This window comes from Pagrus pagrus (assembly GCF_965226575.1).
Source record: "Pagrus pagrus genome assembly, chromosome: 19".
NCBI lineage: Eukaryota > Metazoa > Chordata > Actinopteri > Spariformes > Sparidae > Pagrus > Pagrus pagrus.
Genome location: NC_140203.1, coordinates 14,585,055 through 14,593,026, shown reverse-complemented (window position 1 = coordinate 14,593,026; position 7,972 = coordinate 14,585,055).

Genomic DNA, 7,972 nt, shown 5'->3' with positions numbered 1-7,972 from the left:
TTGTTGCACAGAAAATGATAGATTCCCAGCGTTAGCCTATAGCCTGCCCACTGTGTGTAATCTTCATGGGACAATAGCCTTGAGTGCCAGTTTTCACTTATAGAGGTATAATAAGCTTTCTTTCATGTAACCCTTCCCCCCTCTGTTTCGATGGAAGCGCTGAAGGCCCACTTCAGACGGGCAAAGACGTCGTAGTGCTCTCCCCCTGTGAATGCAGACAGTCACCCCGAGATAAAGGTGATATAAAATACATGAGATTATGGTCCTTCCATTGAGCTTTTCCCCCAATTCTCTTTCACAATGCAGTAACAGTCAATCACCTGCATAACACAGCCTAAATATAGGGTTTGAGACTTGTTACACCACTACCCACAGGCTTGTAATTGAAACTTTTCCATTCTGTTTTTTCCAAATGCTTTGGCTGCCGAGGGGAGATTGGCAGCTTTGAGTGGCCAGCAGATGAAGCGGCTGGTGCGCTAATGAATAGAACGCTGATTGCAGGATCCCCGAGATGCAAATTACCGTGCCTGCCACCCCTGACGACCGGCAATTACCGGGCCGCCGCGGCGGACGCCTCGTGCATATTCATCGCACCCGCTGGGCATATTGATCAACAACTTACTTCAAGCAAGAAGCTCTGAAATGTATCATGTCTCTCAGTCAGTGGTATAAAAATATACTCTTTTTATCACAGTAACATGCAGTAGGGCGAGGTGCAGGTATAAGCTCATTGCTAATGTGTTACATTCAAGATGAAGAAAACATGAGATTCATTAGAAAATAGTTCAAATAGGAATTTCTGTTTGTATTTTACCCAAATAATTGCACTTAAAGGGGCACTATGTAGTTTTGGAGAAGAAGTTCAAACTCAGAATTTGAATATTTACAATATTAATGAGGTAATAATACAAACTCAGAAATATTTTTTTCATAACTGAATAAACAAGCTGTCCTCAGGGGAAAATAAGGTCCCCAGAACACTGTTTGAAGCTAGAAAGGTGTAAGTAAAGTAAAACAGTATGACATTGTGTTGTCCTTTAAGATCCGTTTGTTTATTTAATTTCTTCACTAAACTACACAGTGCACCTTTAAAGTCCACTGCCCCCAATAATGACCTGTAGCTTTAAGTTTTTGTCTTAACGTATCTGTATAAATACTCTTAACTGATTTACTCTCTTAAAAATGAGGAATATTAGCATTTTTTCCTAATTTAAATAACCACATATGCTTGTTTAAGATCGGTTTCGTTTCATTTAGTTTAGACATGAATCACCAGTCTTTCTAAGTCAGAATTATGTCATTATACTAATAGCTATCCATTAGGGACCGTGTTAAAATGACAAGCATTTTTCCTGTTTTCATGCTGCTAATAAGCACCTACACTCACCCGATCTGTATTTAACCCTCAGCGCCGACAACTGAAGTTTTTCCTCTTTTAGTTCATGTTTTGTGCATTTAACTCATATTTTGGAGGGCACACTTTTTATGGAATCATTCCTGAAAACACACACACACACACACACGCACACACCTATACACACAAGCGCACACACACGCAGTGCAGACTTCAGAACATGGAATATGAATATGAAAGGGCTTCTTTCAACTACAACGGAAAAACAAGAGTGCTGCCAGCGGTTAATGGGACCAAATGAAGGAAAGCTGAGCAACATCAGATTTTTGAGCTCTCTCCCTCAAAACAAACATCCAATGATCACATTAGCGATGGATCACAGAGCTGTGTCATTACTGTCTTGTGTGTCTTGTCTGGTTTAGAGCCTCAGCCTCTATTATTTTCACATTGGGATTTTAAATGACAGAAACTTACTTTCTGGAGAGTCAAATTTTCAAAATGATTTTCATTTTTTATCCCATCCCCAGCTTTTAGTCTACTGGGTAGAACATAGTGATCCAAAAGGGCATGAACGCCCACGATATACATGTATATATGATACTTAGCATTCTTTACACTGAAAATCCATCCATTTTGTTGTTTTGTTTTTCATTCTTGTACACAAATTTCACATGCCAAACACACAGTGAGCAGCTGTGGCCTCAGTTACAGTGCACACTGCAGACTATGAACGGCAGCTTCCTTATATGACCACAGACCTAGAGACCACAGCAGCTTAGCTAAATGCTAAGTCTGGTACACTTAATGCCAGTTATATTAAAAAATCTATAATGTGAAGATAACATAAACCATAATAATAAAAGTCTTAGAGCCCCCGAAACCGTTGTGCCTCTATAGCATTACATTTTTCTGATTAAGTAGTTAACACATACAGTTAACACCTGGGGGAAAACACCCTAATTATCACAAGTGTAATGGTCAAAAACTCATCGTGAATGTGTGGGGATGAAAAACTACGGATATGATGAAACTTTACATTACTTAATGTTGCAACTTTATGTTTCTTTATGTCCAATTTTAAATATATGTTGTAACAACGCTGTGCTTAAAATCAGTTGGTTAGGGTAAGGAAAAAGTCACGGCTTGAAATTGTCCGGTCATCTCATTATCTGGTTTTGATTCCACTTACACACGACTGGAAAATGTCCCCACGTCACGTTAAAAATATCCAGTGGGTTTGCACCCTCCATCTCGAACAGTGGTCTCTTGCTTGACAGCCATCTTCCCTTGCTGTCACGGACCCACCATTCCCTTGTCAAAGTCAGCTCATATACATGGCACGTTTTATTGCTATGATCCGTATGAAACCTACAAATTTAGTATCGTTGGTCACTGAGACCTGCAGTGCCAACATTTTACTATGGCACCTGGGCTGGTGCAGTAGCCAGGTGAAGTAAGTAAGTTTGACACTGAGCCCTCTGCAGTTTAAACCCAGTGAGGAGGCTGTGAGAAACTGACCTCTACAAACACTACCAATGTACCACTGGGCAAGGCACCAAACTCAACATAACTGTTACAGTGGCTCAGTTGTCAACAGTAGGCTGTAGTTGCACCGCTGAGCAGCTCCCAGGGGTACTGCCCTCCGTCCTGCTGCTGCTACTTCCCCGTGAACAGGATAAGAGCGTGTTCTCCTTAGCAAAGTTTCCCCTTTAAACAGGGTTGAACACACACACACACACACACACACACACACACACACACAGACCTCTTTCCCTTTCAACTTTTCATACACTCACCAGCTATGCATATAGATGCATATCTTAAATATTACCAACCCTTCTGCCCCTCTGATACTGATCTCCACACATACTGAGCGGTCTGACGTGTTTCCGACACACAAAAGCAACCTGCACTCAGGCGGGTGGTGGTGGGTGGGGGGAGGAAAACCCAAATGGAGAAGGGAAAAAACCTGATAGTTGAAGCAAAAGAAAAGAAAGAGCGAGTGCAGGTGCTGACCTCCAGAGTTGCTCACATATGTTGTTATCTGTGTGTAATTACTCCGCTGCAGATTCTTATCTTCTTATCAGAGAGTGGCTGGTGCACCGAAGTCCGCCCATCAAACAAGGGCTCGGGGCCCAAATTGCACCAATCAGGGTCTGGAGTGGAGCGGTGCTTTGAGTTCCTCAAATTGGTTGAATAACAAATTTACTTCCATCCTTTACCTTAGATTTCAACTTTTGATTGTAAACTGTGAGAATCGAAGCCGAAGCGGTAGAAAAACAGCAGAAATACCGAAAAGAAAAACAACCTGCAGCTGAGAAAAATGGCTTGTGTGCATTTGCAACTTGTCGCTACCTCAAAGAATTTAAGATTTTCTCAATAATATACAGTAAGTGAACGTAAACAACAGTTTGCTTTATGCATAATTCGATCCGCCTCGTAAGTCAAATTGATCTCTATCACAGAAATGTCTGACCTCCCTCTTATTCAGCATCATTCAAAGGCTCAAACCGATCTGAAAGGATCATATTAAAGAACAAAGTCGGACTCCTAGGTCAGCCAATAGACCAGTTTTATGATATGATATCATAATTCTATGATCTGCTACGTTCTGAATCAGATTTTCTTAATAAAATGTAAATGATTGCATACATGCATCTATTAGAGTGGAGTAGATAGAAGGTTTAATGTACCTGAGTGCCAATTTCACTTACAGACAGCGGTCAGTAAGTAAGATAATACAGAATAGAGAAAGGCATAGCAATGACTAAAAACAGTGCTTTTCCTTCAGTGACCTGTCAAAATGTCACTCTGCTCTAATGTAGTGAATAATTCTGTTAAAGCAACAGAAAAGATGTAGATCAAATCTTCTATCTGTGGATGATTTGGACTTTTATACAATTGATTTCTACAATAATGTGTTGCTTTATCAACACAGCCAATAGTGCCAACATCAATTGTTATCCATCGTCACCATCCAGTGAAAACCACGTGTATCGAAAATCTGTGGTTTTGATATTTTTTCCCTTTTGTAATAGCGATTTAACAGCAAAAACTACACAAGCCATTTACAAATGTACATAAACCCAGAAAACCGGGGACATAAGAAAATGGCTGCAGTACACTTCCTACAATGAATGCTTACCCATTAACGTGCATGTACATATATTTACATACAGTTTATACACATACACATATCCAGACATTTGATATCTAAACAAAAAATAACATTCACCTTCCCCTCTGCAGTTCTCTAGACAGAGTTGCTTGCAATCCCTTCATGTTTCTGAGTAAACAACATCTCACCGTAGAAGTTACAAATGTCTTTGAGAAAACACGAGAGGGCTCTTCCAGCAAACAGGACGCATTTCTTTGGTGCACCTGTTATTGTAACCATCATGAACACTGGAAAACAAGGAAAATCCTTACCTTGATGATATTACAATCTAATCTATGATATTCTCTGTGAAGTATATTAATTGGACCAACTGATGATTTGCATTTCTCAAAGAAGAAAACGTTTGTGTATTAAAAGCTACAATATCCTTATATCCAAACCTTTCTAAGTGTTGATTGTTGTGATTTTGATATGTGAAGTGAAGTTTTCCTTTGGTTTCAGAAAACTCACGTTCTTCTTAATTAACTAAAACACCATTTGATTATCGTTCACAGGACAGCGACACTTCGTTTTTACTGTGTCACATCATTAAGATCGGCTCTTAATCTTCTTAATCTGTGCTTGAACTCTGTGTATTAAAGCTTTTTTTGTCTGTATTTTTGACCAACTCTGAACCAAACTAGTTGTTTCTGGTTAGGGCTCTGCAGAGCTCACAATAACACATTTTTCATCCAGAACCTTCATGACCAGGATAGTTATGCTGCTGCTGCTGATGGTGAAGACTAAACACACAGGTTGTGGTGTCATCCTTGGCTCAGTCTCTGTCTGCCTGTCTGTCTGTCTGTCTGTCTGTCAGACAGCCACCATGAATGCAGGTAAGTACAGCCAGCAGCAGAACTGCAACAGGAAGTAATCACTTCAGGATCAAAATGACTACTACTACTGAGATGTCAGTCATGGTCTTGGCCAGAGTAGCGAGGACGTTGCACAGCTTGATGCTGGCATCATTTGAAGTTCTCCAAAAACTCCTTTTTTTAGGACTTCACTTCATCCAACTAACAAACCCTTTTATAATTACAGTTTCCACTGCAGTTTTGGTGTTGTGTCATCAAAATACACAGCAGTTTTCATCTCCGAACTGACTGCTTACTTATAAAATGAGAATCTCAAATGGATTTTGTGGTCGTGTCCTCAACTGTCATACTGATTTATTATCAACACTCGCTTTTCATCATCAAAATAAACCCATAAAATGTTATGTCTGTGTGGTTTCATATCCTCCAGTATTGTGAAAGTGATGACCTGCCCCTGGATGCCGTCAGTACCTCAGTGTTTATGCTCTTCTGTGCCGGTGTGGTCACATGATCACTTGTGACAGGGGTCATGATGGGTCAAGTGGGGTCATGAGTAGTATCCTGACATCCTGCCAGTCTAATCACCTGTTTATTTTTTTAACAAGCAAACTCGGACAGAGAAAGAGAGAGAGAAGAAAAGTGAGAGTGAGAAAGTGAAAGTAAGAGGAGAGGTTGATTAAAGTTCAGATTGATGAGCTCTGTGGGGGTACATCTCATATTCAGTTGTATTTTTGCTACAAAGTGCTAACACACCTTGAGACTACATGTCATTTACAACTTGTGCCGAGCAGCCAGATTTACAGAACTGTCTTTAAAAGTCTGGTCCAGATCCAGAGGTTTCCAAATATACCAAACGTGTCAGGAACTGAATACGGATTAGGGATTTTGCAGACATTCAGAAACATGGAGTCATGAATATTTCACTGTGTGTAAACATAATTTAGCTTCAGCGAAGAGCTGGAACAAGCAGATACGTAAATACTACATGTGTTATACTGTCAGAAAATGTAGATTCAAGATCAATTTCCAACCTTAAATCAACTTAAAGTAAAAAGTTAAAGACAATGCTATATATTACAGGGTTAAAAGAATCATTTGATTTTCTTTATCCCATTAATTTCCTTTGCAAAACTCAAACCCATTTGAAATCACATTTGAATTTAATTTAAACAATCCATAAAAGTCCATTAAGACAGTCTGTTTGAGATGACAAGACATTAGTACAGCTTGTTGCTGCCCTCTTTTGGGAAGTGCCGGTATCTACTTTGTTGTGCACTTCACTTGTATTTACCAGCCTTCACCACACAGTGGAGGTAGATTACAGCTGTTAAACTGGTGAATGATGCCAGGTCTGATGGGAGAATGCATCTGTGGCACTGGCAACATTTTAACCAGTGAATTTGCATTAATGAAACACAGATCTTTGTTTATGTTTGATCTGCCTCTCTCCCATGTTGTCATGTAACCCACTTATACTACTTCATAAGATCATATCGTCCTTTAAATAATTACTTTTTAAGTTACCTGGAGCAGGGGTGCACAAACTTTTTCCGTTGGAGGGCAAAAACTGAAACTGTTTTGCATTCTACGGAAGCCTTGAGAGGCAAATGAGAGAGGGCCTCAGTATTACTGAGATTCCAAGTTCCCTTAATTGGCTGCTATATTGGCTATAATCTTACATATTTATGAGACGTGCTCTACAAATTGATGATCATTCTTTATTATAAAAAAGTAAGAGATTCACTGTTTAAGTCACAACAATATATCTGTTAGGACATCAGCAGTCCAAACATATACACTATAGTCTCATCTTACTATTTCTTTGTGGCACACAAGTCTACATTAGAGCACCAAAGTAGTGGTTTCATTATTTTGATGATATTTTAGCTGATTTGTTAGAAATGCTGCAGCCAGCAGCAGGTTCACAAGTGATTCTGGAGTATATAAGACACATAAATGTCATAAACTAATATCATAATGACACAGATATTCACTTTTTGCTAAAATACAACTCACAGGAACTGCAGGAATGCAAATAGAGACATTTGCAATGCTGGAAGACACAAAGGAATATTTTAATCTCATATGAATTTGAATATGATAATACCGTATGTGGGAAACACATGCTTCACCCACACAGTCCCTCTATGTTTCTATGAGACTTTGCATGGACAAAGTTCACAAGAAATGAAGTCAGGGGAGAAATGAGAGGAACTACAGTATTAGTCCTATTGTGTATGTCCTGTGTTTGCATGTAGAAGTAAATATCGACCACAGCAATGTCTTTTAGTTACACTTCCTGTAGCTCAAATACAGCAACACCATCCCACAGTCACAATTTTATTTTCAGAGTGCTTCGGGTTGCACAATTTAAGCTTAAGTGTAGTGTTTCAGCATATAAACTGTCATGGGTAAAATACAGTCAGTAGCGATATCCAGCCTGACCTGTTTGAATCGAGCCTTTACACCCCACACCGTTTGTTTCACAGCTGGTTTTCTTCCTCTGAGGGACTAAATATTTTATCTTCAGCAGGTAGAAGGAGGGTCAGGTTACAGCAGGATGACTGACTGCAGGACAGGAGGAATCCAGGGGACTGCAGCGGGGCTCCACCCACACAAACAGTAAAGGGATGATAATGATAATGA